This window comes from Montipora foliosa, unplaced genomic scaffold (assembly GCF_036669935.1).
Source record: "Montipora foliosa isolate CH-2021 unplaced genomic scaffold, ASM3666993v2 scaffold_9, whole genome shotgun sequence".
Classification (NCBI taxonomy): Eukaryota; Metazoa; Cnidaria; class Anthozoa; order Scleractinia; family Acroporidae; genus Montipora; species Montipora foliosa.
In genome coordinates this window covers 13,198-37,608 of record NW_027179839.1, presented here as the reverse complement: position 1 = coordinate 37,608, position 24,411 = coordinate 13,198, and the positions used below count along the sequence as shown (strand labels likewise).

Sequence of the window (24,411 nt, the reverse complement as noted above, 5' to 3'; positions counted from 1 at the left end):
GGGACTCGAGTAAACAAAGCTTTTCCTCGATTCGATTCCATGGAATGTCATTTGCTAAAGCTTGAATTGTGACGACAAGTTTTACAAGCGCGCGTGCTAATTAGCTCAATGCCCACAGAAAACCAAAGTAAAACAAGTCATATAACGACAAAATGTAGAGTCAAATAGAAGTCTACAACACGAGATATTCCCAAGCGGTCTCCCGTCGAAGTACTACTCTCGCCCTACAGGATTTGACTACGGGGATCGGACGAGACCCGGTTTTTTTTGCCTGTGGTATGGTCGTAGACGGAAGAAAGCCCGTTCTTGTTGTGTGTTTTGAGCGGGCAAGTTGAACTGAGCAAATAACTGTTTCCTCTGTGATGGTTCTTTAACCCTTCACCGGCAATGGCATTGGTAAAATGCAGAGAGTTAATGTTTCCCGTTCAAAAATTCCTTTCAACATCCGGGACTCGAGTAAACAAAGCTTTTCCTCGATTCGATTCCATGGAATGTCATTTGCTAAAGCTTGAATTGTGACGACAAGTTTTACAAGCGCGCGTGCTAATTAGCTCAATGCCCACAGAAAACCAAAGTAAAACAAGTCATATAACGACAAAATGTAGAGTCAAATAGAAGTCTACAACACGAGATATTCCCAAGCGGTCTCCCGTCGAAGTACTACTCTCGCCCTACAGGATTTGACTACGGGGATCGGACGAGACCCGGTTTTTTGCCTGTGGTATGGTCGTAGACGGAAGAAAGCCCGTTCTTGTTGTGTGTTTTGAGCGGGCAAGTTGAACTGAGCAAATAACTGTTTCCTCTGTGATGGTTCTTTAACCCTTCACCGGCAATGGCATTGGTAAAATGCAGAGAGTTAATGTTTCCCGTTCAAAAATTCCTTTCAACATCCGGGACTCGAGTAAACAAAGCTTTTCCTCGATTCGATTCCATGGAATGTCATTTGCTAAAGCTTGAATTGTGACGACAAGTTTTACAAGCGCGCGTGCTAATTAGCTCAATGCCCACAGAAAACCAAAGTAAAACAAGTCATATAACGACAAAATGTAGAGTCAAATAGAAGTCTACAACACGAGATATTCCCAAGCGGTCTCCCGTCGAAGTACTACTCTCGCCCTACAGGATTTGACTACGGGGATCGGACGAGACCCGGTTTTTTGCCTGTGGTATGGTCGTAGACGGAAGAAAGCCCGTTCTTGTTGTGTGTTTTGAGCGGGCAAGTTGAACTGAGCAAATAACTGTTTCCTCTGTGATGGTTCTTTAACCCTTCACCGGCAATGGCATTGGTAAAATGCAGAGAGTTAATGTTTCCCGTTCAAAAATTCCTTTCAACATCCGGGACTCGAGTAAACAAAGCTTTTCCTCGATTCGATTCCATGGAATGTCATTTGCTAAAGCTTGAATTGTGACGACAAGTTTTACAAGCGCGCGTGCTAATTAGCTCAATGCCCACAGAAAACCAAAGTAAAACAAGTCATATAACGACAAAATGTAGAGTCAAATAGAAGTCTACAACACGAGATATTCCCAAGCGGTCTCCCGTCGAAGTACTACTCTCGCCCTACAGGATTTGACTACGGGGATCGGACGAGACCCGGTTTTTTGCCTGTGGTATGGTCGTAGACGGAAGAAAGCCCGTTCTTGTTGTGTGTTTTGAGCGGGCAAGTTGAACTGAGCAAATAACTGTTTCCTCTGTGATGGTTCTTTAACCCTTCACCGGCAATGGCATTGGTAAAATGCAGAGAGTTAATGTTTCCCGTTCAAAAATTCCTTTCAACATCCGGGACTCGAGTAAACAAAGCTTTTCCTCGATTCGATTCCATGGAATGTCATTTGCTAAAGCTTGAATTGTGACGACAAGTTTTACAAGCGCGCGTGCTAATTAGCTCAATGCCCACAGAAAACCAAAGTAAAACAAGTCATATAACGACAAAATGTAGAGTCAAATAGAAGTCTACAACACGAGATATTCCCAAGCGGTCTCCCGTCGAAGTACTACTCTCGCCCTACAGGATTTGACTACGGGGATCGGACGAGACCCGGTTTTTTGCCTGTGGTATGGTCGTAGACGGAAGAAAGCCCGTTCTTGTTGTGTGTTTTGAGCGGGCAAGTTGAACTGAGCAAATAACTGTTTCCTCTGTGATGGTTCTTTAACCCTTCACCGGCAATGGCATTGGTAAAATGCAGAGAGTTAATGTTTCCCGTTCAAAAATTCCTTTCAACATCCGGGACTCGAGTAAACAAAGCTTTTCCTCGATTCGATTCCATGGAATGTCATTTGCTAAAGCTTGAATTGTGACGACAAGTTTTACAAGCGCGCGTGCTAATTAGCTCAATGCCCACAGAAAACCAAAGTAAAACAAGTCATATAACGACAAAATGTAGAGTCAAATAGAAGTCTACAACACGAGATATTCCCAAGCGGTCTCCCGTCGAAGTACTACTCTCGCCCTACAGGATTTGACTACGGGGATCGGACGAGACCCGGTTTTTTGCCTGTGGTATGGTCGTAGACGGAAGAAAGCCCGTTCTTGTTGTGTGTTTTGAGCGGGCAAGTTGAACTGAGCAAATAACTGTTTCCTCTGTGATGGTTCTTTAACCCTTCACCGGCAATGGCATTGGTAAAATGCAGAGAGTTAATGTTTCCCGTTCAAAAATTCCTTTCAACATCCGGGACTCGAGTAAACAAAGCTTTTCCTCGATTCGATTCCATGGAATGTCATTTGCTAAAGCTTGAATTGTGACGACAAGTTTTACAAGCGCGCGTGCTAATTAGCTCAATGCCCACAGAAAACCAAAGTAAAACAAGTCATATAACGACAAAATGTAGAGTCAAATAGAAGTCTACAACACGAGATATTCCCAAGCGGTCTCCCGTCGAAGTACTACTCTCGCCCTACAGGATTTGACTACGGGGATCGGACGAGACCCGGTTTTTTGCCTGTGGTATGGTCGTAGACGGAAGAAAGCCCGTTCTTGTTGTGTGTTTTGAGCGGGCAAGTTGAACTGAGCAAATAACTGTTTCCTCTGTGATGGTTCTTTAACCCTTCACCGGCAATGGCATTGGTAAAATGCAGAGAGTTAATGTTTCCCGTTCAAAAATTCCTTTCAACATCCGGGACTCGAGTAAACAAAGCTTTTCCTCGATTCGATTCCATGGAATGTCATTTGCTAAAGCTTGAATTGTGACGACAAGTTTTACAAGCGCGCGTGCTAATTAGCTCAATGCCCACAGAAAACCAAAGTAAAACAAGTCATATAACGACAAAATGTAGAGTCAAATAGAAGTCTACAACACGAGATATTCCCAAGCGGTCTCCCGTCGAAGTACTACTCTCGCCCTACAGGATTTGACTACGGGGATCGGACGAGACCCGGTTTTTTGCCTGTGGTATGGTCGTAGACGGAAGAAAGCCCGTTCTTGTTGTGTGTTTTGAGCGGGCAAGTTGAACTGAGCAAATAACTGTTTCCTCTGTGATGGTTCTTTAACCCTTCACCGGCAATGGCATTGGTAAAATGCAGAGAGTTAATGTTTCCCGTTCAAAAATTCCTTTCAACATCCGGGACTCGAGTAAACAAAGCTTTTCCTCGATTCGATTCCATGGAATGTCATTTGCTAAAGCTTGAATTGTGACGACAAGTTTTACAAGCGCGCGTGCTAATTAGCTCAATGCCCACAGAAAACCAAAGTAAAACAAGTCATATAACGACAAAATGTAGAGTCAAATAGAAGTCTACAACACGAGATATTCCCAAGCGGTCTCCCGTCGAAGTACTACTCTCGCCCTACAGGATTTGACTACGGGGATCGGACGAGACCCGGTTTTTTGCCTGTGGTATGGTCGTAGACGGAAGAAAGCCCGTTCTTGTTGTGTGTTTTGAGCGGGCAAGTTGAACTGAGCAAATAACTGTTTCCTCTGTGATGGTTCTTTAACCCTTCACCGGCAATGGCATTGGTAAAATGCAGAGAGTTAATGTTTCCCGTTCAAAAATTCCTTTCAACATCCGGGACTCGAGTAAACAAAGCTTTTCCTCGATTCGATTCCATGGAATGTCATTTGCTAAAGCTTGAATTGTGACGACAAGTTTTACAAGCGCGCGTGCTAATTAGCTCAATGCCCACAGAAAACCAAAGTAAAACAAGTCATATAACGACAAAATGTAGAGTCAAATAGAAGTCTACAACACGAGATATTCCCAAGCGGTCTCCCGTCGAAGTACTACTCTCGCCCTACAGGATTTGACTACGGGGATCGGACGAGACCCGGTTTTTTGCCTGTGGTATGGTCGTAGACGGAAGAAAGCCCGTTCTTGTTGTGTGTTTTGAGCGGGCAAGTTGAACTGAGCAAATAACTGTTTCCTCTGTGATGGTTCTTTAACCCTTCACCGGCAATGGCATTGGTAAAATGCAGAGAGTTAATGTTTCCCGTTCAAAAATTCCTTTCAACATCCGGGACTCGAGTAAACAAAGCTTTTCCTCGATTCGATTCCATGGAATGTCATTTGCTAAAGCTTGAATTGTGACGACAAGTTTTACAAGCGCGCGTGCTAATTAGCTCAATGCCCACAGAAAACCAAAGTAAAACAAGTCATATAACGACAAAATGTAGAGTCAAATAGAAGTCTACAACACGAGATATTCCCAAGCGGTCTCCCGTCGAAGTACTACTCTCGCCCTACAGGATTTGACTACGGGGATCGGACGAGACCCGGTTTTTTGCCTGTGGTATGGTCGTAGACGGAAGAAAGCCCGTTCTTGTTGTGTGTTTTGAGCGGGCAAGTTGAACTGAGCAAATAACTGTTTCCTCTGTGATGGTTCTTTAACCCTTCACCGGCAATGGCATTGGTAAAATGCAGAGAGTTAATGTTTCCCGTTCAAAAATTCCTTTCAACATCCGGGACTCGAGTAAACAAAGCTTTTCCTCGATTCGATTCCATGGAATGTCATTTGCTAAAGCTTGAATTGTGACGACAAGTTTTACAAGCGCGCGTGCTAATTAGCTCAATGCCCACAGAAAACCAAAGTAAAACAAGTCATATAACGACAAAATGTAGAGTCAAATAGAAGTCTACAACACGAGATATTCCCAAGCGGTCTCCCGTCGAAGTACTACTCTCGCCCTACAGGATTTGACTACGGGGATCGGACGAGACCCGGTTTTTTGCCTGTGGTATGGTCGTAGACGGAAGAAAGCCCGTTCTTGTTGTGTGTTTTGAGCGGGCAAGTTGAACTGAGCAAATAACTGTTTCCTCTGTGATGGTTCTTTAACCCTTCACCGGCAATGGCATTGGTAAAATGCAGAGAGTTAATGTTTCCCGTTCAAAAATTCCTTTCAACATCCGGGACTCGAGTAAACAAAGCTTTTCCTCGATTCGATTCCATGGAATGTCATTTGCTAAAGCTTGAATTGTGACGACAAGTTTTACAAGCGCGCGTGCTAATTAGCTCAATGCCCACAGAAAACCAAAGTAAAACAAGTCATATAACGACAAAATGTAGAGTCAAATAGAAGTCTACAACACGAGATATTCCCAAGCGGTCTCCCGTCGAAGTACTACTCTCGCCCTACAGGATTTGACTACGGGGATCGGACGAGACCCGGTTTTTTGCCTGTGGTATGGTCGTAGACGGAAGAAAGCCCGTTCTTGTTGTGTGTTTTGAGCGGGCAAGTTGAACTGAGCAAATAACTGTTTCCTCTGTGATGGTTCTTTAACCCTTCACCGGCAATGGCATTGGTAAAATGCAGAGAGTTAATGTTTCCCGTTCAAAAATTCCTTTCAACATCCGGGACTCGAGTAAACAAAGCTTTTCCTCGATTCGATTCCATGGAATGTCATTTGCTAAAGCTTGAATTGTGACGACAAGTTTTACAAGCGCGCGTGCTAATTAGCTCAATGCCCACAGAAAACCAAAGTAAAACAAGTCATATAACGACAAAATGTAGAGTCAAATAGAAGTCTACAACACGAGATATTCCCAAGCGGTCTCCCGTCGAAGTACTACTCTCGCCCTACAGGATTTGACTACGGGGATCGGACGAGACCCGGTTTTTTGCCTGTGGTATGGTCGTAGACGGAAGAAAGCCCGTTCTTGTTGTGTGTTTTGAGCGGGCAAGTTGAACTGAGCAAATAACTGTTTCCTCTGTGATGGTTCTTTAACCCTTCACCGGCAATGGCATTGGTAAAATGCAGAGAGTTAATGTTTCCCGTTCAAAAATTCCTTTCAACATCCGGGACTCGAGTAAACAAAGCTTTTCCTCGATTCGATTCCATGGAATGTCATTTGCTAAAGCTTGAATTGTGACGACAAGTTTTACAAGCGCGCGTGCTAATTAGCTCAATGCCCACAGAAAACCAAAGTAAAACAAGTCATATAACGACAAAATGTAGAGTCAAATAGAAGTCTACAACACGAGATATTCCCAAGCGGTCTCCCGTCGAAGTACTACTCTCGCCCTACAGGATTTGACTACGGGGATCGGACGAGACCCGGTTTTTTGCCTGTGGTATGGTCGTAGACGGAAGAAAGCCCGTTCTTGTTGTGTGTTTTGAGCGGGCAAGTTGAACTGAGCAAATAACTGTTTCCTCTGTGATGGTTCTTTAACCCTTCACCGGCAATGGCATTGGTAAAATGCAGAGAGTTAATGTTTCCCGTTCAAAAATTCCTTTCAACATCCGGGACTCGAGTAAACAAAGCTTTTCCTCGATTCGATTCCATGGAATGTCATTTGCTAAAGCTTGAATTGTGACGACAAGTTTTACAAGCGCGCGTGCTAATTAGCTCAATGCCCACAGAAAACCAAAGTAAAACAAGTCATATAACGACAAAATGTAGAGTCAAATAGAAGTCTACAACACGAGATATTCCCAAGCGGTCTCCCGTCGAAGTACTACTCTCGCCCTACAGGATTTGACTACGGGGATCGGACGAGACCCGGTTTTTTGCCTGTGGTATGGTCGTAGACGGAAGAAAGCCCGTTCTTGTTGTGTGTTTTGAGCGGGCAAGTTGAACTGAGCAAATAACTGTTTCCTCTGTGATGGTTCTTTAACCCTTCACCGGCAATGGCATTGGTAAAATGCAGAGAGTTAATGTTTCCCGTTCAAAAATTCCTTTCAACATCCGGGACTCGAGTAAACAAAGCTTTTCCTCGATTCGATTCCATGGAATGTCATTTGCTAAAGCTTGAATTGTGACGACAAGTTTTACAAGCGCGCGTGCTAATTAGCTCAATGCCCACAGAAAACCAAAGTAAAACAAGTCATATAACGACAAAATGTAGAGTCAAATAGAAGTCTACAACACGAGATATTCCCAAGCGGTCTCCCGTCGAAGTACTACTCTCGCCCTACAGGATTTGACTACGGGGATCGGACGAGACCCGGTTTTTTGCCTGTGGTATGGTCGTAGACGGAAGAAAGCCCGTTCTTGTTGTGTGTTTTGAGCGGGCAAGTTGAACTGAGCAAATAACTGTTTCCTCTGTGATGGTTCTTTAACCCTTCACCGGCAATGGCATTGGTAAAATGCAGAGAGTTAATGTTTCCCGTTCAAAAATTCCTTTCAACATCCGGGACTCGAGTAAACAAAGCTTTTCCTCGATTCGATTCCATGGAATGTCATTTGCTAAAGCTTGAATTGTGACGACAAGTTTTACAAGCGCGCGTGCTAATTAGCTCAATGCCCACAGAAAACCAAAGTAAAACAAGTCATATAACGACAAAATGTAGAGTCAAATAGAAGTCTACAACACGAGATATTCCCAAGCGGTCTCCCGTCGAAGTACTACTCTCGCCCTACAGGATTTGACTACGGGGATCGGACGAGACCCGGTTTTTTGCCTGTGGTATGGTCGTAGACGGAAGAAAGCCCGTTCTTGTTGTGTGTTTTGAGCGGGCAAGTTGAACTGAGCAAATAACTGTTTCCTCTGTGATGGTTCTTTAACCCTTCACCGGCAATGGCATTGGTAAAATGCAGAGAGTTAATGTTTCCCGTTCAAAAATTCCTTTCAACATCCGGGACTCGAGTAAACAAAGCTTTTCCTCGATTCGATTCCATGGAATGTCATTTGCTAAAGCTTGAATTGTGACGACAAGTTTTACAAGCGCGCGTGCTAATTAGCTCAATGCCCACAGAAAACCAAAGTAAAACAAGTCATATAACGACAAAATGTAGAGTCAAATAGAAGTCTACAACACGAGATATTCCCAAGCGGTCTCCCGTCGAAGTACTACTCTCGCCCTACAGGATTTGACTACGGGGATCGGACGAGACCCGGTTTTTTGCCTGTGGTATGGTCGTAGACGGAAGAAAGCCCGTTCTTGTTGTGTGTTTTGAGCGGGCAAGTTGAACTGAGCAAATAACTGTTTCCTCTGTGATGGTTCTTTAACCCTTCACCGGCAATGGCATTGGTAAAATGCAGAGAGTTAATGTTTCCCGTTCAAAAATTCCTTTCAACATCCGGGACTCGAGTAAACAAAGCTTTTCCTCGATTCGATTCCATGGAATGTCATTTGCTAAAGCTTGAATTGTGACGACAAGTTTTACAAGCGCGCGTGCTAATTAGCTCAATGCCCACAGAAAACCAAAGTAAAACAAGTCATATAACGACAAAATGTAGAGTCAAATAGAAGTCTACAACACGAGATATTCCCAAGCGGTCTCCCGTCGAAGTACTACTCTCGCCCTACAGGATTTGACTACGGGGATCGGACGAGACCCGGTTTTTTGCCTGTGGTATGGTCGTAGACGGAAGAAAGCCCGTTCTTGTTGTGTGTTTTGAGCGGGCAAGTTGAACTGAGCAAATAACTGTTTCCTCTGTGATGGTTCTTTAACCCTTCACCGGCAATGGCATTGGTAAAATGCAGAGAGTTAATGTTTCCCGTTCAAAAATTCCTTTCAACATCCGGGACTCGAGTAAACAAAGCTTTTCCTCGATTCGATTCCATGGAATGTCATTTGCTAAAGCTTGAATTGTGACGACAAGTTTTACAAGCGCGCGTGCTAATTAGCTCAATGCCCACAGAAAACCAAAGTAAAACAAGTCATATAACGACAAAATGTAGAGTCAAATAGAAGTCTACAACACGAGATATTCCCAAGCGGTCTCCCGTCGAAGTACTACTCTCGCCCTACAGGATTTGACTACGGGGATCGGACGAGACCCGGTTTTTTGCCTGTGGTATGGTCGTAGACGGAAGAAAGCCCGTTCTTGTTGTGTGTTTTGAGCGGGCAAGTTGAACTGAGCAAATAACTGTTTCCTCTGTGATGGTTCTTTAACCCTTCACCGGCAATGGCATTGGTAAAATGCAGAGAGTTAATGTTTCCCGTTCAAAAATTCCTTTCAACATCCGGGACTCGAGTAAACAAAGCTTTTCCTCGATTCGATTCCATGGAATGTCATTTGCTAAAGCTTGAATTGTGACGACAAGTTTTACAAGCGCGCGTGCTAATTAGCTCAATGCCCACAGAAAACCAAAGTAAAACAAGTCATATAACGACAAAATGTAGAGTCAAATAGAAGTCTACAACACGAGATATTCCCAAGCGGTCTCCCGTCGAAGTACTACTCTCGCCCTACAGGATTTGACTACGGGGATCGGACGAGACCCGGTTTTTTGCCTGTGGTATGGTCGTAGACGGAAGAAAGCCCGTTCTTGTTGTGTGTTTTGAGCGGGCAAGTTGAACTGAGCAAATAACTGTTTCCTCTGTGATGGTTCTTTAACCCTTCACCGGCAATGGCATTGGTAAAATGCAGAGAGTTAATGTTTCCCGTTCAAAAATTCCTTTCAACATCCGGGACTCGAGTAAACAAAGCTTTTCCTCGATTCGATTCCATGGAATGTCATTTGCTAAAGCTTGAATTGTGACGACAAGTTTTACAAGCGCGCGTGCTAATTAGCTCAATGCCCACAGAAAACCAAAGTAAAACAAGTCATATAACGACAAAATGTAGAGTCAAATAGAAGTCTACAACACGAGATATTCCCAAGCGGTCTCCCGTCGAAGTACTACTCTCGCCCTACAGGATTTGACTACGGGGATCGGACGAGACCCGGTTTTTTGCCTGTGGTATGGTCGTAGACGGAAGAAAGCCCGTTCTTGTTGTGTGTTTTGAGCGGGCAAGTTGAACTGAGCAAATAACTGTTTCCTCTGTGATGGTTCTTTAACCCTTCACCGGCAATGGCATTGGTAAAATGCAGAGAGTTAATGTTTCCCGTTCAAAAATTCCTTTCAACATCCGGGACTCGAGTAAACAAAGCTTTTCCTCGATTCGATTCCATGGAATGTCATTTGCTAAAGCTTGAATTGTGACGACAAGTTTTACAAGCGCGCGTGCTAATTAGCTCAATGCCCACAGAAAACCAAAGTAAAACAAGTCATATAACGACAAAATGTAGAGTCAAATAGAAGTCTACAACACGAGATATTCCCAAGCGGTCTCCCGTCGAAGTACTACTCTCGCCCTACAGGATTTGACTACGGGGATCGGACGAGACCCGGTTTTTTGCCTGTGGTATGGTCGTAGACGGAAGAAAGCCCGTTCTTGTTGTGTGTTTTGAGCGGGCAAGTTGAACTGAGCAAATAACTGTTTCCTCTGTGATGGTTCTTTAACCCTTCACCGGCAATGGCATTGGTAAAATGCAGAGAGTTAATGTTTCCCGTTCAAAAATTCCTTTCAACATCCGGGACTCGAGTAAACAAAGCTTTTCCTCGATTCGATTCCATGGAATGTCATTTGCTAAAGCTTGAATTGTGACGACAAGTTTTACAAGCGCGCGTGCTAATTAGCTCAATGCCCACAGAAAACCAAAGTAAAACAAGTCATATAACGACAAAATGTAGAGTCAAATAGAAGTCTACAACACGAGATATTCCCAAGCGGTCTCCCGTCGAAGTACTACTCTCGCCCTACAGGATTTGACTACGGGGATCGGACGAGACCCGGTTTTTTGCCTGTGGTATGGTCGTAGACGGAAGAAAGCCCGTTCTTGTTGTGTGTTTTGAGCGGGCAAGTTGAACTGAGCAAATAACTGTTTCCTCTGTGATGGTTCTTTAACCCTTCACCGGCAATGGCATTGGTAAAATGCAGAGAGTTAATGTTTCCCGTTCAAAAATTCCTTTCAACATCCGGGACTCGAGTAAACAAAGCTTTTCCTCGATTCGATTCCATGGAATGTCATTTGCTAAAGCTTGAATTGTGACGACAAGTTTTACAAGCGCGCGTGCTAATTAGCTCAATGCCCACAGAAAACCAAAGTAAAACAAGTCATATAACGACAAAATGTAGAGTCAAATAGAAGTCTACAACACGAGATATTCCCAAGCGGTCTCCCGTCGAAGTACTACTCTCGCCCTACAGGATTTGACTACGGGGATCGGACGAGACCCGGTTTTTTGCCTGTGGTATGGTCGTAGACGGAAGAAAGCCCGTTCTTGTTGTGTGTTTTGAGCGGGCAAGTTGAACTGAGCAAATAACTGTTTCCTCTGTGATGGTTCTTTAACCCTTCACCGGCAATGGCATTGGTAAAATGCAGAGAGTTAATGTTTCCCGTTCAAAAATTCCTTTCAACATCCGGGACTCGAGTAAACAAAGCTTTTCCTCGATTCGATTCCATGGAATGTCATTTGCTAAAGCTTGAATTGTGACGACAAGTTTTACAAGCGCGCGTGCTAATTAGCTCAATGCCCACAGAAAACCAAAGTAAAACAAGTCATATAACGACAAAATGTAGAGTCAAATAGAAGTCTACAACACGAGATATTCCCAAGCGGTCTCCCGTCGAAGTACTACTCTCGCCCTACAGGATTTGACTACGGGGATCGGACGAGACCCGGTTTTTTGCCTGTGGTATGGTCGTAGACGGAAGAAAGCCCGTTCTTGTTGTGTGTTTTGAGCGGGCAAGTTGAACTGAGCAAATAACTGTTTCCTCTGTGATGGTTCTTTAACCCTTCACCGGCAATGGCATTGGTAAAATGCAGAGAGTTAATGTTTCCCGTTCAAAAATTCCTTTCAACATCCGGGACTCGAGTAAACAAAGCTTTTCCTCGATTCGATTCCATGGAATGTCATTTGCTAAAGCTTGAATTGTGACGACAAGTTTTACAAGCGCGCGTGCTAATTAGCTCAATGCCCACAGAAAACCAAAGTAAAACAAGTCATATAACGACAAAATGTAGAGTCAAATAGAAGTCTACAACACGAGATATTCCCAAGCGGTCTCCCGTCGAAGTACTACTCTCGCCCTACAGGATTTGACTACGGGGATCGGACGAGACCCGGTTTTTTGCCTGTGGTATGGTCGTAGACGGAAGAAAGCCCGTTCTTGTTGTGTGTTTTGAGCGGGCAAGTTGAACTGAGCAAATAACTGTTTCCTCTGTGATGGTTCTTTAACCCTTCACCGGCAATGGCATTGGTAAAATGCAGAGAGTTAATGTTTCCCGTTCAAAAATTCCTTTCAACATCCGGGACTCGAGTAAACAAAGCTTTTCCTCGATTCGATTCCATGGAATGTCATTTGCTAAAGCTTGAATTGTGACGACAAGTTTTACAAGCGCGCGTGCTAATTAGCTCAATGCCCACAGAAAACCAAAGTAAAACAAGTCATATAACGACAAAATGTAGAGTCAAATAGAAGTCTACAACACGAGATATTCCCAAGCGGTCTCCCGTCGAAGTACTACTCTCGCCCTACAGGATTTGACTACGGGGATCGGACGAGACCCGGTTTTTTGCCTGTGGTATGGTCGTAGACGGAAGAAAGCCCGTTCTTGTTGTGTGTTTTGAGCGGGCAAGTTGAACTGAGCAAATAACTGTTTCCTCTGTGATGGTTCTTTAACCCTTCACCGGCAATGGCATTGGTAAAATGCAGAGAGTTAATGTTTCCCGTTCAAAAATTCCTTTCAACATCCGGGACTCGAGTAAACAAAGCTTTTCCTCGATTCGATTCCATGGAATGTCATTTGCTAAAGCTTGAATTGTGACGACAAGTTTTACAAGCGCGCGTGCTAATTAGCTCAATGCCCACAGAAAACCAAAGTAAAACAAGTCATATAACGACAAAATGTAGAGTCAAATAGAAGTCTACAACACGAGATATTCCCAAGCGGTCTCCCGTCGAAGTACTACTCTCGCCCTACAGGATTTGACTACGGGGATCGGACGAGACCCGGTTTTTTGCCTGTGGTATGGTCGTAGACGGAAGAAAGCCCGTTCTTGTTGTGTGTTTTGAGCGGGCAAGTTGAACTGAGCAAATAACTGTTTCCTCTGTGATGGTTCTTTAACCCTTCACCGGCAATGGCATTGGTAAAATGCAGAGAGTTAATGTTTCCCGTTCAAAAATTCCTTTCAACATCCGGGACTCGAGTAAACAAAGCTTTTCCTCGATTCGATTCCATGGAATGTCATTTGCTAAAGCTTGAATTGTGACGACAAGTTTTACAAGCGCGCGTGCTAATTAGCTCAATGCCCACAGAAAACCAAAGTAAAACAAGTCATATAACGACAAAATGTAGAGTCAAATAGAAGTCTACAACACGAGATATTCCCAAGCGGTCTCCCGTCGAAGTACTACTCTCGCCCTACAGGATTTGACTACGGGGATCGGACGAGACCCGGTTTTTTGCCTGTGGTATGGTCGTAGACGGAAGAAAGCCCGTTCTTGTTGTGTGTTTTGAGCGGGCAAGTTGAACTGAGCAAATAACTGTTTCCTCTGTGATGGTTCTTTAACCCTTCACCGGCAATGGCATTGGTAAAATGCAGAGAGTTAATGTTTCCCGTTCAAAAATTCCTTTCAACATCCGGGACTCGAGTAAACAAAGCTTTTCCTCGATTCGATTCCATGGAATGTCATTTGCTAAAGCTTGAATTGTGACGACAAGTTTTACAAGCGCGCGTGCTAATTAGCTCAATGCCCACAGAAAACCAAAGTAAAACAAGTCATATAACGACAAAATGTAGAGTCAAATAGAAGTCTACAACACGAGATATTCCCAAGCGGTCTCCCGTCGAAGTACTACTCTCGCCCTACAGGATTTGACTACGGGGATCGGACGAGACCCGGTTTTTTGCCTGTGGTATGGTCGTAGACGGAAGAAAGCCCGTTCTTGTTGTGTGTTTTGAGCGGGCAAGTTGAACTGAGCAAATAACTGTTTCCTCTGTGATGGTTCTTTAACCCTTCACCGGCAATGGCATTGGTAAAATGCAGAGAGTTAATGTTTCCCGTTCAAAAATTCCTTTCAACATCCGGGACTCGAGTAAACAAAGCTTTTCCTCGATTCGATTCCATGGAATGTCATTTGCTAAAGCTTGAATTGTGACGACAAGTTTTACAAGCGCGCGTGCTAATTAGCTCAATGCCCACAGAAAACCAAAGTAAAACAAGTCATATAACGACAAAATGTAGAGTCAAATAGAAGTCTACAACACGAGATATTCCCAAGCGGTCTCCCGTCGAAGTACTACTCTCGCCCTACAGGATTTGACTACGGGGATCGGACGAGACCCGGTTTTTTGCCTGTGGTATGGTCGTAGACGGAAGAAAGCCCGTTCTTGTTGTGTGTTTTGAGCGGGCAAGTTGAACTGAGCAAATAACTGTTTCCTCTGTGATGGTTCTTTAACCCTTCACCGGCAATGGCATTGGTAAAATGCAGAGAGTTAATGTTTCCCGTTCAAAAATTCCTTTCAACATCCGGGACTCGAGTAAACAAAGCTTTTCCTCGATTCGATTCCATGGAATGTCATTTGCTAAAGCTTGAATTGTGACGACAAGTTTTACAAGCGCGCGTGCTAATTAGCTCAATGCCCACAGAAAACCAAAGTAAAACAAGTCATATAACGACAAAATGTAGAGTCAAATAGAAGTCTACAACACGAGATATTCCCAAGCGGTCTCCCGTCGAAGTACTACTCTCGCCCTACAGGATTTGACTACGGGGATCGGACGAGACCCGGTTTTTTGCCTGTGGTATGGTCGTAGACGGAAGAAAGCCCGTTCTTGTTGTGTGTTTTGAGCGGGCAAGTTGAACTGAGCAAATAACTGTTTCCTCTGTGATGGTTCTTTAACCCTTCACCGGCAATGGCATTGGTAAAATGCAGAGAGTTAATGTTTCCCGTTCAAAAATTCCTTTCAACATCCGGGACTCGAGTAAACAAAGCTTTTCCTCGATTCGATTCCATGGAATGTCATTTGCTAAAGCTTGAATTGTGACGACAAGTTTTACAAGCGCGCGTGCTAATTAGCTCAATGCCCACAGAAAACCAAAGTAAAACAAGTCATATAACGACAAAATGTAGAGTCAAATAGAAGTCTACAACACGAGATATTCCCAAGCGGTCTCCCGTCGAAGTACTACTCTCGCCCTACAGGATTTGACTACGGGGATCGGACGAGACCCGGTTTTTTGCCTGTGGTATGGTCGTAGACGGAAGAAAGCCCGTTCTTGTTGTGTGTTTTGAGCGGGCAAGTTGAACTGAGCAAATAACTGTTTCCTCTGTGATGGTTCTTTAACCCTTCACCGGCAATGGCATTGGTAAAATGCAGAGAGTTAATGTTTCCCGTTCAAAAATTCCTTTCAACATCCGGGACTCGAGTAAACAAAGCTTTTCCTCGATTCGATTCCATGGAATGTCATTTGCTAAAGCTTGAATTGTGACGACAAGTTTTACAAGCGCGCGTGCTAATTAGCTCAATGCCCACAGAAAACCAAAGTAAAACAAGTCATATAACGACAAAATGTAGAGTCAAATAGAAGTCTACAACACGAGATATTCCCAAGCGGTCTCCCGTCGAAGTACTACTCTCGCCCTACAGGATTTGACTACGGGGATCGGACGAGACCCGGTTTTTTGCCTGTGGTATGGTCGTAGACGGAAGAAAGCCCGTTCTTGTTGTGTGTTTTGAGCGGGCAAGTTGAACTGAGCAAATAACTGTTTCCTCTGTGATGGTTCTTTAACCCTTCACCGGCAATGGCATTGGTAAAATGCAGAGAGTTAATGTTTCCCGTTCAAAAATTCCTTTCAACATCCGGGACTCGAGTAAACAAAGCTTTTCCTCGATTCGATTCCATGGAATGTCATTTGCTAAAGCTTGAATTGTGACGACAAGTTTTACAAGCGCGCGTGCTAATTAGCTCAATGCCCACAGAAAACCAAAGTAAAACAAGTCATATAACGACAAAATGTAGAGTCAAATAGAAGTCTACAACACGAGATATTCCCAAGCGGTCTCCCGTCGAAGTACTACTCTCGCCCTACAGGATTTGACTACGGGGATCGGACGAGACCCGGTTTTTTGCCTGTGGTATGGTCGTAGACGGAAGAAAGCCCGTTCTTGTTGTGTGTTTTGAGCGGGCAAGTTGAACTGAGCAAATAACTGTTTCCTCTGTGATGGTTCTTTAACCCTTCACCGGCAATGGCATTGGTAAAATGCAGAGAGTTAATGTTTCCCGTTCAAAAATTCCTTTCAACATCCGGGACTCGAGTAAACAAAGCTTTTCCTCGATTCGATTCCATGGAATGTCATTTGCTAAAGCTTGAATTGTGACGACAAGTTTTACAAGCGCGCGTGCTAATTAGCTCAATGCCCACAGAAAACCAAAGTAAAACAAGTCATATAACGACAAAATGTAGAGTCAAATAGAAGTCTACAACACGAGATATTCCCAAGCGGTCTCCCGTCGAAGTACTACTCTCGCCCTACAGGATTTGACTACGGGGATCGGACGAGACCCGGTTTTTTGCCTGTGGTATGGTCGTAGACGGAAGAAAGCCCGTTCTTGTTGTGTGTTTTGAGCGGGCAAGTTGAACTGAGCAAATAACTGTTTCCTCTGTGATGGTTCTTTAACCCTTCACCGGCAATGGCATTGGTAAAATGCAGAGAGTTAATGTTTCCCGTTCAAAAATTCCTTTCAACATCCGGGACTCGAGTAAACAAAGCTTTTCCTCGATTCGATTCCATGGAATGTCATTTGCTAAAGCTTGAATTGTGACGACAAGTTTTACAAGCGCGCGTGCTAATTAGCTCAATGCCCACAGAAAACCAAAGTAAAACAAGTCATATAACGACAAAATGTAGAGTCAAATAGAAGTCTACAACACGAGATATTCCCAAGCGGTCTCCCGTCGAAGTACTACTCTCGCCCTACAGGATTTGACTACGGGGATCGGACGAGACCCGGTTTTTTGCCTGTGGTATGGTCGTAGACGGAAGAAAGCCCGTTCTTGTTGTGTGTTTTGAGCGGGCAAGTTGAACTGAGCAAATAACTGTTTCCTCTGTGATGGTTCTTTAACCCTTCACCGGCAATGGCATTGGTAAAATGCAGAGAGTTAATGTTTCCCGTTCAAAAATTCCTTTCAACATCCGGGACTCGAGTAAACAAAGCTTTTCCTCGATTCGATTCCATGGAATGTCATTTGCTAAAGCTTGAATTGTGACGACAAGTTTTACAAGCGCGCGTGCTAATTAGCTCAATGCCCACAGAAAACCAAAGTAAAACAAGTCATATAACGACAAAATGTAGAGTCAAATAGAAGTCTACAACACGAGATATTCCCAAGCGGTCTCCCGTCGAAGTACTACTCTCGCCCTACAGGATTTGACTACGGGGATCGGACGAGACCCGGTTTTTTGCCTGTGGTATGGTCGTAGACGGAAGAAAGCCCGTTCTTGTTGTGTGTTTTGAGCGGGCAAGTTGAACTGAGCAAATAACTGTTTCCTCTGTGATGGTTCTTTAACCCTTCACCGGCAATGGCATTGGTAAAATGCAGAGAGTTAATGTTTCCCGTTCAAAAATTCCTTTCAACATCCGGGACTCGAGTAAACAAAGCTTTTCCTCGATTCGATTCCATGGAATGTCATTTGCTAAAGCTTGAATTGTGACGACAAGTTTTACAAGCGCGCGTGCTAATTAGCTCAATGCCCACAGAAAACCAAAGTAAAACAAGTCATATAACGACAAAATGTAGAGTCAAATAGAAGTCTACAACACGAGATATTCCCAAGCGGTCTCCCGTCGAAGTACTACTCTCGCCCTACAGGATTTGACTACGGGGATCGGACGAGACCCGGTTTTTTGCCTGTGGTATGGTCGTAGACGGAAGAAAGCCCGTTCTTGTTGTGTGTTTTGAGCGGGCAAGTTGAACTGAGCAAATAACTGTTTCCTCTGTGATGGTTCTTTAACCCTTCACCGGCAATGGCATTGGTAAAATGCAGAGAGTTAATGTTTCCCGTTCAAAAATTCCTTTCAACATCCGGGACTCGAGTAAACAAAGCTTTTCCTCGATTCGATTCCATGGAATGTCATTTGCTAAAGCTTGAATTGTGACGACAAGTTTTACAAGCGCGCGTGCTAATTAGCTCAATGCCCACAGAAAACCAAAGTAAAACAAGTCATATAACGACAAAATGTAGAGTCAAATAGAAGTCTACAACACGAGATATTCCCAAGCGGTCTCCCGTCGAAGTACTACTCTCGCCCTACAGGATTTGACTACGGGGATCGGACGAGACCCGGTTTTTTGCCTGTGGTATGGTCGTAGACGGAAGAAAGCCCGTTCTTGTTGTGTGTTTTGAGCGGGCAAGTTGAACTGAGCAAATAACTGTTTCCTCTGTGATGGTTCTTTAACCCTTCACCGGCAATGGCATTGGTAAAATGCAGAGAGTTAATGTTTCCCGTTCAAAAATTCCTTTCAACATCCGGGACTCGAGTAAACAAAGCTTTTCCTCGATTCGATTCCATGGAATGTCATTTGCTAAAGCTTGAATTGTGACGACAAGTTTTACAAGCGCGCGTGCTAATTAGCTCAATGCCCACAGAAAACCAAAGTAAAACAAGTCATATAACGACAAAATGTAGAGTCAAATAGAAGTCTACAACACGAGATATTCCCAAGCGGTCTCCCGTCGAAGTACTACTCTCGCCCTACAGGATTTGACTACGGGGATCGGACGAGACCCGGTTTTTTGCCTGTGGTATGGTCGTAGACGGAAGAAAGCCCGTTCTTGTTGTGTGTTTTGAGCGGGCAAGTTGAACTGAGCAAATAACTGTTTCCTCTGTGATGGTTCTTTAACCCTTCACCGGCAATGGCATTGGTAAAATGCAGAGAGTTAATGTTTCCCGTTCAAAAATTCCTTTCAACATCCGGGACTCGAGTAAACAAAGCTTTTCCTCGATTCGATTCCATGGAATGTCATTTGCTAAAGCTTGAATTGTGACGACAAGTTTTACAAGCGCGCGTGCTAATTAGCTCAATGCCCACAGAAAACCAAAGTAAAACAAGTCATATAACGACAAAATGTAGAGTCAAATAGAAGTCTACAACACGAGATATTCCCAAGCGGTCTCCCGTCGAAGTACTACTCTCGCCCTACAGGATTTGACTACGGGGATCGGACGAGACCCGGTTTTTTGCCTGTGGTATGGTCGTAGACGGAAGAAAGCCCGTTCTTGTTGTGTGTTTTGAGCGGGCAAGTTGAACTGAGCAAATAACTGTTTCCTCTGTGATGGTTCTTTAACCCTTCACCGGCAATGGCATTGGTAAAATGCAGAGAGTTAATGTTTCCCGTTCAAAAATTCCTTTCAACATCCGGGACTCGAGTAAACAAAGCTTTTCCTCGATTCGATTCCATGGAATGTCATTTGCTAAAGCTTGAATTGTGACGACAAGTTTTACAAGCGCGCGTGCTAATTAGCTCAATGCCCACAGAAAACCAAAGTAAAACAAGTCATATAACGACAAAATGTAGAGTCAAATAGAAGTCTACAACACGAGATATTCCCAAGCGGTCTCCCGTCGAAGTACTACTCTCGCCCTACAGGATTTGACTACGGGGATCGGACGAGACCCGGTTTTTTGCCTGTGGTATGGTCGTAGACGGAAGAAAGCCCGTTCTTGTTGTGTGTTTTGAGCGGGCAAGTTGAACTGAGCAAATAACTGTTTCCTCTGTGATGGTTCTTTAACCCTTCACCGGCAATGGCATTGGTAAAATGCAGAGAGTTAATGTTTCCCGTTCAAAAATTCCTTTCAACATCCGGGACTCGAGTAAACAAAGCTTTTCCTCGATTCGATTCCATGGAATGTCATTTGCTAAAGCTTGAATTGTGACGACAAGTTTTACAAGCGCGCGTGCTAATTAGCTCAATGCCCACAGAAAACCAAAGTAAAACAAGTCATATAACGACAAAATGTAGAGTCAAATAGAAGTCTACAACACGAGATATTCCCAAGCGGTCTCCCGTCGAAGTACTACTCTCGCCCTACAGGATTTGACTACGGGGATCGGACGAGACCCGGTTTTTTGCCTGTGGTATGGTCGTAGACGGAAGAAAGCCCGTTCTTGTTGTGTGTTTTGAGCGGGCAAGTTGAACTGAGCAAATAACTGTTTCCTCTGTGATGGTTCTTTAACCCTTCACCGGCAATGGCATTGGTAAAATGCAGAGAGTTAATGTTTCCCGTTCAAAAATTCCTTTCAACATCCGGGACTCGAGTAAACAAAGCTTTTCCTCGATTCGATTCCATGGAATGTCATTTGCTAAAGCTTGAATTGTGACGACAAGTTTTACAAGCGCGCGTGCTAATTAGCTCAATGCCCACAGAAAACCAAAGTAAAACAAGTCATATAACGACAAAATGTAGAGTCAAATAGAAGTCTACAACACGAGATATTCCCAAGCGGTCTCCCGTCGAAGTACTACTCTCGCCCTACAGGATTTGACTACGGGGATCGGACGAGACCCGGTTTTTTGCCTGTGGTATGGTCGTAGACGGAAGAAAGCCCGTTCTTGTTGTGTGTTTTGAGCGGGCAAGTTGAACTGAGCAAATAACTGTTTCCTCTGTGATGGTTCTTTAACCCTTCACCGGCAATGGCATTGGTAAAATGCAGAGAGTTAATGTTTCCCGTTCAAAAATTCCTTTCAACATCCGGGACTCGAGTAAACAAAGCTTTTCCTCGATTCGATTCCATGGAATGTCATTTGCTAAAGCTTGAATTGTGACGACAAGTTTTACAAGCGCGCGTGCTAATTAGCTCAATGCCCACAGAAAACCAAAGTAAAACAAGTCATATAACGACAAAATGTAGAGTCAAATAGAAGTCTACAACACGAGATATTCCCAAGCGGTCTCCCGTCGAAGTACTACTCTCGCCCTACAGGATTTGACTACGGGGATCGGACGAGACCCGGTTTTTTGCCTGTGGTATGGTCGTAGACGGAAGAAAGCCCGTTCTTGTTGTGTGTTTTGAGCGGGCAAGTTGAACTGAGCAAATAACTGTTTCCTCTGTGATGGTTCTTTAACCCTTCACCGGCAATGGCATTGGTAAAATGCAGAGAGTTAATGTTTCCCGTTCAAAAATTCCTTTCAACATCCGGGACTCGAGTAAACAAAGCTTTTCCTCGATTCGATTCCATGGAATGTCATTTGCTAAAGCTTGAATTGTGACGACAAGTTTTACAAGCGCGCGTGCTAATTAGCTCAATGCCCACAGAAAACCAAAGTAAAACAAGTCATATAACGACAAAATGTAGAGTCAAATAGAAGTCTACAACACGAGATATTCCCAAGCGGTCTCCCGTCGAAGTACTACTCTCGCCCTACAGGATTTGACTACGGGGATCGGACGAGACCCGGTTTTTTGCCTGTGGTATGGTCGTAGACGGAAGAAAGCCCGTTCTTGTTGTGTGTTTTGAGCGGGCAAGTTGAACTGAGCAAATAACTGTTTCCTCTGTGATGGTTCTTTAACCCTTCACCGGCAATGGCATTGGTAAAATGCAGAGAGTTAATGTTTCCCGTTCAAAAATTCCTTTCAACATCCGGGACTCGAGTAAACAAAGCTTTTCCTCGATTCGATTCCATGGAATGTCATTTGCTAAAGCTTGAATTGTGACGACAAGTTTTACAAGCGCGCGTGCTAATTAGCTCAATGCCCACAGAAAACCAAAGTAAAACAAGTCATATAACGACAAAATGTAGAGTCAAATAGAAGTCTACAACACGAGATATTCCCAAGCGGTCTCCCGTCGAAGTACTACTCTCGCCCTACAGGATTTGACTACGGGGATCGGACGAGACCCGGTTTTTTGCCTGTGGTATGGTCGTAGACGGAAGAAAGCCCGTTCTTGTTGTGTGTTTTGAGCGGGCAAGTTGAACTGAGCAAATAACTGTTTCCTCTGTGATGGTTCTTTAACCCTTCACCGGCAATGGCATTGGTAAAATGCAGAGAGTTAATGTTTCCCGTTCAAAAATTCCTTTCAACATCCGGGACTCGAGTAAACAAAGCTTTTCCTCGATTCGATTCCATGGAATGTCATTTGCTAAAGCTTGAATTGTGACGACAAGTTTTACAAGCGCGCGTGCTAATTAGCTCAATGCCCACAGAAAACCAAAGTAAAACAAGTCATATAACGACAAAATGTAGAGTCAAATAGAAGTCTACAACACGAGATATTCCCAAGCGGTCTCCCGTCGAAGTACTACTCTCGCCCTACAGGATTTGACTACGGGGATCGGACGAGACCCGGTTTTTTGCCTGTGGTATGGTCGTAGACGGAAGAAAGCCCGTTCTTGTTGTGTGTTTTGAGCGGGCAAGTTGAACTGAGCAAATAACTGTTTCCTCTGTGATGGTTCTTTAACCCTTCACCGGCAATGGCATTGGTAAAATGCAGAGAGTTAATGTTTCCCGTTCAAAAATTCCTTTCAACATCCGGGACTCGAGTAAACAAAGCTTTTCCTCGATTCGATTCCATGGAATGTCATTTGCTAAAGCTTGAATTGTGACGACAAGTTTTACAAGCGCGCGTGCTAATTAGCTCAATGCCCACAGAAAACCAAAGTAAAACAAGTCATATAACGACAAAATGTAGAGTCAAATAGAAGTCTACAACACGAGATATTCCCAAGCGGTCTCCCGTCGAAGTACTACTCTCGCCCTACAGGATTTGACTACGGGGATCGGACGAGACCCGGTTTTTTGCCTGTGGTATGGTCGTAGACGGAAGAAAGCCCGTTCTTGTTGTGTGTTTTGAGCGGGCAAGTTGAACTGAGCAAATAACTGTTTCCTCTGTGATGGTTCTTTAACCCTTCACCGGCAATGGCATTGGTAAAATGCAGAGAGTTAATGTTTCCCGTTCAAAAATTCCTTTCAACATCCGGGACTCGAGTAAACAAAGCTTTTCCTCGATTCGATTCCATGGAATGTCATTTGCTAAAGCTTGAATTGTGACGACAAGTTTTACAAGCGCGCGTGCTAATTAGCTCAATGCCCACAGAAAACCAAAGTAAAACAAGTCATATAACGACAAAATGTAGAGTCAAATAGAAGTCTACAACACGAGATATTCCCAAGCGGTCTCCCGTCGAAGTACTACTCTCGCCCTACAGGATTTGACTACGGGGATCGGACGAGACCCGGTTTTTTGCCTGTGGTATGGTCGTAGACGGAAGAAAGCCCGTTCTTGTTGTGTGTTTTGAGCGGGCAAGTTGAACTGAGCAAATAACTGTTTCCTCTGTGATGGTTCTTTAACCCTTCACCGGCAATGGCATTGGTAAAATGCAGAGAGTTAATGTTTCCCGTTCAAAAATTCCTTTCAACATCCGGGACTCGAGTAAACAAAGCTTTTCCTCGATTCGATTCCATGGAATGTCATTTGCTAAAGCTTGAATTGTGACGACAAGTTTTACAAGCGCGCGTGCTAATTAGCTCAATGCCCACAGAAAACCAAAGTAAAACAAGTCATATAACGACAAAATGTAGAGTCAAATAGAAGTCTACAACACGAGATATTCCCAAGCGGTCTCCCGTCGAAGTACTACTCTCGCCCTACAGGATTTGACTACGGGGATCGGACGAGACCCGGTTTTTTGCCTGTGGTATGGTCGTAGACGGAAGAAAGCCCGTTCTTGTTGTGTGTTTTGAGCGGGCAAGTTGAACTGAGCAAATAACTGTTTCCTCTGTGATGGTTCTTTAACCCTTCACCGGCAATGGCATTGGTAAAATGCAGAGAGTTAATGTTTCCCGTTCAAAAATTCCTTTCAACATCCGGGACTCGAGTAAACAAAGCTTTTCCTCGATTCGATTCCATGGAATGTCATTTGCTAAAGCTTGAATTGTGACGACAAGTTTTACAAGCGCGCGTGCTAATTAGCTCAATGCCCACAGAAAACCAAAGTAAAACAAGTCATATAACGACAAAATGTAGAGTCAAATAGAAGTCTACAACACGAGATATTCCCAAGCGGTCTCCCGTCGAAGTACTACTCTCGCCCTACAGGATTTGACTACGGGGATCGGACGAGACCCGGTTTTTTGCCTGTGGTATGGTCGTAGACGGAAGAAAGCCCGTTCTTGTTGTGTGTTTTGAGCGGGCAAGTTGAACTGAGCAAATAACTGTTTCCTCTGTGATGGTTCTTTAACCCTTCA

At 44.0% G+C, this 24,411-nt stretch overlaps 54 non-coding genes and 1 pseudogene across 54 annotated transcripts; all 55 read right to left on the bottom strand.

Moving 5' to 3' along the window:
- Positions 1–169: 169 nt before the first annotated feature.
- LOC137990440 (5S ribosomal RNA) lies at positions 170–290 on the bottom strand (annotated as a pseudogene).
- A 326-nt stretch (positions 291–616) lies between these two features.
- On the bottom strand, positions 617–735 carry LOC137990439 (5S ribosomal RNA). Its single transcript, XR_011121411.1, has one exon. It is a non-coding gene; the product is annotated as a 5S ribosomal RNA (ribosomal RNA).
- A 326-nt stretch (positions 736–1,061) lies between these two features.
- On the bottom strand, positions 1,062–1,180 carry LOC137990437 (5S ribosomal RNA). Its single transcript, XR_011121410.1, has one exon. It is a non-coding gene; the product is annotated as a 5S ribosomal RNA (ribosomal RNA).
- Positions 1,181–1,506: 326 nt separating this feature from the next.
- LOC137990436 (5S ribosomal RNA) lies at positions 1,507–1,625 on the bottom strand. The gene has a single exon (XR_011121409.1). It is a non-coding gene; the product is annotated as a 5S ribosomal RNA (ribosomal RNA).
- Positions 1,626–1,951: 326 nt separating this feature from the next.
- Positions 1,952–2,070, bottom strand: LOC137990435 (5S ribosomal RNA). Its single transcript, XR_011121408.1, has one exon. It is a non-coding gene; the product is annotated as a 5S ribosomal RNA (ribosomal RNA).
- A 326-nt stretch (positions 2,071–2,396) lies between these two features.
- Positions 2,397–2,515, bottom strand: LOC137990434 (5S ribosomal RNA). The gene has a single exon (XR_011121407.1). It is a non-coding gene; the product is annotated as a 5S ribosomal RNA (ribosomal RNA).
- Positions 2,516–2,841: 326 nt separating this feature from the next.
- LOC137990432 (5S ribosomal RNA) lies at positions 2,842–2,960 on the bottom strand. The gene has a single exon (XR_011121405.1). It is a non-coding gene; the product is annotated as a 5S ribosomal RNA (ribosomal RNA).
- A 326-nt stretch (positions 2,961–3,286) lies between these two features.
- LOC137990431 (5S ribosomal RNA) lies at positions 3,287–3,405 on the bottom strand. The gene has a single exon (XR_011121404.1). It is a non-coding gene; the product is annotated as a 5S ribosomal RNA (ribosomal RNA).
- Positions 3,406–3,731: 326 nt separating this feature from the next.
- Positions 3,732–3,850, bottom strand: LOC137990430 (5S ribosomal RNA). Its single transcript, XR_011121403.1, has one exon. It is a non-coding gene; the product is annotated as a 5S ribosomal RNA (ribosomal RNA).
- Positions 3,851–4,176: 326 nt separating this feature from the next.
- On the bottom strand, positions 4,177–4,295 carry LOC137990429 (5S ribosomal RNA). The gene has a single exon (XR_011121402.1). It is a non-coding gene; the product is annotated as a 5S ribosomal RNA (ribosomal RNA).
- Positions 4,296–4,621: 326 nt separating this feature from the next.
- On the bottom strand, positions 4,622–4,740 carry LOC137990428 (5S ribosomal RNA). Its single transcript, XR_011121401.1, has one exon. It is a non-coding gene; the product is annotated as a 5S ribosomal RNA (ribosomal RNA).
- Positions 4,741–5,066: 326 nt separating this feature from the next.
- LOC137990427 (5S ribosomal RNA) lies at positions 5,067–5,185 on the bottom strand. Its single transcript, XR_011121400.1, has one exon. It is a non-coding gene; the product is annotated as a 5S ribosomal RNA (ribosomal RNA).
- Positions 5,186–5,511: 326 nt separating this feature from the next.
- LOC137990426 (5S ribosomal RNA) lies at positions 5,512–5,630 on the bottom strand. Its single transcript, XR_011121399.1, has one exon. It is a non-coding gene; the product is annotated as a 5S ribosomal RNA (ribosomal RNA).
- Positions 5,631–5,956: 326 nt separating this feature from the next.
- On the bottom strand, positions 5,957–6,075 carry LOC137990425 (5S ribosomal RNA). The gene has a single exon (XR_011121398.1). It is a non-coding gene; the product is annotated as a 5S ribosomal RNA (ribosomal RNA).
- Positions 6,076–6,401: 326 nt separating this feature from the next.
- On the bottom strand, positions 6,402–6,520 carry LOC137990424 (5S ribosomal RNA). The gene has a single exon (XR_011121397.1). It is a non-coding gene; the product is annotated as a 5S ribosomal RNA (ribosomal RNA).
- A 326-nt stretch (positions 6,521–6,846) lies between these two features.
- LOC137990423 (5S ribosomal RNA) lies at positions 6,847–6,965 on the bottom strand. Its single transcript, XR_011121396.1, has one exon. It is a non-coding gene; the product is annotated as a 5S ribosomal RNA (ribosomal RNA).
- Positions 6,966–7,291: 326 nt separating this feature from the next.
- Positions 7,292–7,410, bottom strand: LOC137990420 (5S ribosomal RNA). Its single transcript, XR_011121394.1, has one exon. It is a non-coding gene; the product is annotated as a 5S ribosomal RNA (ribosomal RNA).
- Positions 7,411–7,736: 326 nt separating this feature from the next.
- On the bottom strand, positions 7,737–7,855 carry LOC137990419 (5S ribosomal RNA). The gene has a single exon (XR_011121393.1). It is a non-coding gene; the product is annotated as a 5S ribosomal RNA (ribosomal RNA).
- Positions 7,856–8,181: 326 nt separating this feature from the next.
- Positions 8,182–8,300, bottom strand: LOC137990418 (5S ribosomal RNA). The gene has a single exon (XR_011121392.1). It is a non-coding gene; the product is annotated as a 5S ribosomal RNA (ribosomal RNA).
- A 326-nt stretch (positions 8,301–8,626) lies between these two features.
- LOC137990417 (5S ribosomal RNA) lies at positions 8,627–8,745 on the bottom strand. Its single transcript, XR_011121391.1, has one exon. It is a non-coding gene; the product is annotated as a 5S ribosomal RNA (ribosomal RNA).
- A 326-nt stretch (positions 8,746–9,071) lies between these two features.
- Positions 9,072–9,190, bottom strand: LOC137990416 (5S ribosomal RNA). The gene has a single exon (XR_011121390.1). It is a non-coding gene; the product is annotated as a 5S ribosomal RNA (ribosomal RNA).
- Positions 9,191–9,516: 326 nt separating this feature from the next.
- On the bottom strand, positions 9,517–9,635 carry LOC137990415 (5S ribosomal RNA). The gene has a single exon (XR_011121389.1). It is a non-coding gene; the product is annotated as a 5S ribosomal RNA (ribosomal RNA).
- A 326-nt stretch (positions 9,636–9,961) lies between these two features.
- On the bottom strand, positions 9,962–10,080 carry LOC137990414 (5S ribosomal RNA). The gene has a single exon (XR_011121388.1). It is a non-coding gene; the product is annotated as a 5S ribosomal RNA (ribosomal RNA).
- Positions 10,081–10,406: 326 nt separating this feature from the next.
- Positions 10,407–10,525, bottom strand: LOC137990413 (5S ribosomal RNA). The gene has a single exon (XR_011121387.1). It is a non-coding gene; the product is annotated as a 5S ribosomal RNA (ribosomal RNA).
- Positions 10,526–10,851: 326 nt separating this feature from the next.
- On the bottom strand, positions 10,852–10,970 carry LOC137990412 (5S ribosomal RNA). Its single transcript, XR_011121386.1, has one exon. It is a non-coding gene; the product is annotated as a 5S ribosomal RNA (ribosomal RNA).
- A 326-nt stretch (positions 10,971–11,296) lies between these two features.
- Positions 11,297–11,415, bottom strand: LOC137990411 (5S ribosomal RNA). Its single transcript, XR_011121385.1, has one exon. It is a non-coding gene; the product is annotated as a 5S ribosomal RNA (ribosomal RNA).
- Positions 11,416–11,741: 326 nt separating this feature from the next.
- On the bottom strand, positions 11,742–11,860 carry LOC137990409 (5S ribosomal RNA). The gene has a single exon (XR_011121383.1). It is a non-coding gene; the product is annotated as a 5S ribosomal RNA (ribosomal RNA).
- A 326-nt stretch (positions 11,861–12,186) lies between these two features.
- On the bottom strand, positions 12,187–12,305 carry LOC137990408 (5S ribosomal RNA). Its single transcript, XR_011121382.1, has one exon. It is a non-coding gene; the product is annotated as a 5S ribosomal RNA (ribosomal RNA).
- A 326-nt stretch (positions 12,306–12,631) lies between these two features.
- On the bottom strand, positions 12,632–12,750 carry LOC137990407 (5S ribosomal RNA). Its single transcript, XR_011121381.1, has one exon. It is a non-coding gene; the product is annotated as a 5S ribosomal RNA (ribosomal RNA).
- Positions 12,751–13,076: 326 nt separating this feature from the next.
- Positions 13,077–13,195, bottom strand: LOC137990405 (5S ribosomal RNA). Its single transcript, XR_011121380.1, has one exon. It is a non-coding gene; the product is annotated as a 5S ribosomal RNA (ribosomal RNA).
- A 326-nt stretch (positions 13,196–13,521) lies between these two features.
- Positions 13,522–13,640, bottom strand: LOC137990404 (5S ribosomal RNA). Its single transcript, XR_011121379.1, has one exon. It is a non-coding gene; the product is annotated as a 5S ribosomal RNA (ribosomal RNA).
- Positions 13,641–13,966: 326 nt separating this feature from the next.
- LOC137990493 (5S ribosomal RNA) lies at positions 13,967–14,085 on the bottom strand. The gene has a single exon (XR_011121457.1). It is a non-coding gene; the product is annotated as a 5S ribosomal RNA (ribosomal RNA).
- A 326-nt stretch (positions 14,086–14,411) lies between these two features.
- On the bottom strand, positions 14,412–14,530 carry LOC137990492 (5S ribosomal RNA). The gene has a single exon (XR_011121456.1). It is a non-coding gene; the product is annotated as a 5S ribosomal RNA (ribosomal RNA).
- Positions 14,531–14,856: 326 nt separating this feature from the next.
- On the bottom strand, positions 14,857–14,975 carry LOC137990491 (5S ribosomal RNA). Its single transcript, XR_011121455.1, has one exon. It is a non-coding gene; the product is annotated as a 5S ribosomal RNA (ribosomal RNA).
- Positions 14,976–15,301: 326 nt separating this feature from the next.
- On the bottom strand, positions 15,302–15,420 carry LOC137990490 (5S ribosomal RNA). Its single transcript, XR_011121454.1, has one exon. It is a non-coding gene; the product is annotated as a 5S ribosomal RNA (ribosomal RNA).
- Positions 15,421–15,746: 326 nt separating this feature from the next.
- Positions 15,747–15,865, bottom strand: LOC137990489 (5S ribosomal RNA). Its single transcript, XR_011121453.1, has one exon. It is a non-coding gene; the product is annotated as a 5S ribosomal RNA (ribosomal RNA).
- A 326-nt stretch (positions 15,866–16,191) lies between these two features.
- Positions 16,192–16,310, bottom strand: LOC137990486 (5S ribosomal RNA). Its single transcript, XR_011121451.1, has one exon. It is a non-coding gene; the product is annotated as a 5S ribosomal RNA (ribosomal RNA).
- Positions 16,311–16,636: 326 nt separating this feature from the next.
- LOC137990485 (5S ribosomal RNA) lies at positions 16,637–16,755 on the bottom strand. The gene has a single exon (XR_011121450.1). It is a non-coding gene; the product is annotated as a 5S ribosomal RNA (ribosomal RNA).
- A 326-nt stretch (positions 16,756–17,081) lies between these two features.
- Positions 17,082–17,200, bottom strand: LOC137990484 (5S ribosomal RNA). Its single transcript, XR_011121449.1, has one exon. It is a non-coding gene; the product is annotated as a 5S ribosomal RNA (ribosomal RNA).
- Positions 17,201–17,526: 326 nt separating this feature from the next.
- Positions 17,527–17,645, bottom strand: LOC137990483 (5S ribosomal RNA). The gene has a single exon (XR_011121448.1). It is a non-coding gene; the product is annotated as a 5S ribosomal RNA (ribosomal RNA).
- Positions 17,646–17,971: 326 nt separating this feature from the next.
- LOC137990482 (5S ribosomal RNA) lies at positions 17,972–18,090 on the bottom strand. Its single transcript, XR_011121447.1, has one exon. It is a non-coding gene; the product is annotated as a 5S ribosomal RNA (ribosomal RNA).
- Positions 18,091–18,416: 326 nt separating this feature from the next.
- Positions 18,417–18,535, bottom strand: LOC137990481 (5S ribosomal RNA). Its single transcript, XR_011121446.1, has one exon. It is a non-coding gene; the product is annotated as a 5S ribosomal RNA (ribosomal RNA).
- Positions 18,536–18,861: 326 nt separating this feature from the next.
- LOC137990480 (5S ribosomal RNA) lies at positions 18,862–18,980 on the bottom strand. The gene has a single exon (XR_011121445.1). It is a non-coding gene; the product is annotated as a 5S ribosomal RNA (ribosomal RNA).
- A 326-nt stretch (positions 18,981–19,306) lies between these two features.
- LOC137990479 (5S ribosomal RNA) lies at positions 19,307–19,425 on the bottom strand. Its single transcript, XR_011121444.1, has one exon. It is a non-coding gene; the product is annotated as a 5S ribosomal RNA (ribosomal RNA).
- A 326-nt stretch (positions 19,426–19,751) lies between these two features.
- LOC137990478 (5S ribosomal RNA) lies at positions 19,752–19,870 on the bottom strand. Its single transcript, XR_011121443.1, has one exon. It is a non-coding gene; the product is annotated as a 5S ribosomal RNA (ribosomal RNA).
- Positions 19,871–20,196: 326 nt separating this feature from the next.
- On the bottom strand, positions 20,197–20,315 carry LOC137990477 (5S ribosomal RNA). The gene has a single exon (XR_011121442.1). It is a non-coding gene; the product is annotated as a 5S ribosomal RNA (ribosomal RNA).
- A 326-nt stretch (positions 20,316–20,641) lies between these two features.
- LOC137990475 (5S ribosomal RNA) lies at positions 20,642–20,760 on the bottom strand. The gene has a single exon (XR_011121440.1). It is a non-coding gene; the product is annotated as a 5S ribosomal RNA (ribosomal RNA).
- Positions 20,761–21,086: 326 nt separating this feature from the next.
- Positions 21,087–21,205, bottom strand: LOC137990474 (5S ribosomal RNA). The gene has a single exon (XR_011121439.1). It is a non-coding gene; the product is annotated as a 5S ribosomal RNA (ribosomal RNA).
- Positions 21,206–21,531: 326 nt separating this feature from the next.
- On the bottom strand, positions 21,532–21,650 carry LOC137990473 (5S ribosomal RNA). The gene has a single exon (XR_011121438.1). It is a non-coding gene; the product is annotated as a 5S ribosomal RNA (ribosomal RNA).
- Positions 21,651–21,976: 326 nt separating this feature from the next.
- On the bottom strand, positions 21,977–22,095 carry LOC137990472 (5S ribosomal RNA). Its single transcript, XR_011121437.1, has one exon. It is a non-coding gene; the product is annotated as a 5S ribosomal RNA (ribosomal RNA).
- Positions 22,096–22,421: 326 nt separating this feature from the next.
- LOC137990470 (5S ribosomal RNA) lies at positions 22,422–22,540 on the bottom strand. The gene has a single exon (XR_011121436.1). It is a non-coding gene; the product is annotated as a 5S ribosomal RNA (ribosomal RNA).
- A 326-nt stretch (positions 22,541–22,866) lies between these two features.
- On the bottom strand, positions 22,867–22,985 carry LOC137990469 (5S ribosomal RNA). Its single transcript, XR_011121435.1, has one exon. It is a non-coding gene; the product is annotated as a 5S ribosomal RNA (ribosomal RNA).
- Positions 22,986–23,311: 326 nt separating this feature from the next.
- On the bottom strand, positions 23,312–23,430 carry LOC137990468 (5S ribosomal RNA). Its single transcript, XR_011121434.1, has one exon. It is a non-coding gene; the product is annotated as a 5S ribosomal RNA (ribosomal RNA).
- Positions 23,431–23,756: 326 nt separating this feature from the next.
- On the bottom strand, positions 23,757–23,875 carry LOC137990467 (5S ribosomal RNA). The gene has a single exon (XR_011121433.1). It is a non-coding gene; the product is annotated as a 5S ribosomal RNA (ribosomal RNA).
- A 326-nt stretch (positions 23,876–24,201) lies between these two features.
- LOC137990466 (5S ribosomal RNA) lies at positions 24,202–24,320 on the bottom strand. The gene has a single exon (XR_011121432.1). It is a non-coding gene; the product is annotated as a 5S ribosomal RNA (ribosomal RNA).
- Between the last annotated feature and the right edge of the window lie 91 nt (positions 24,321–24,411).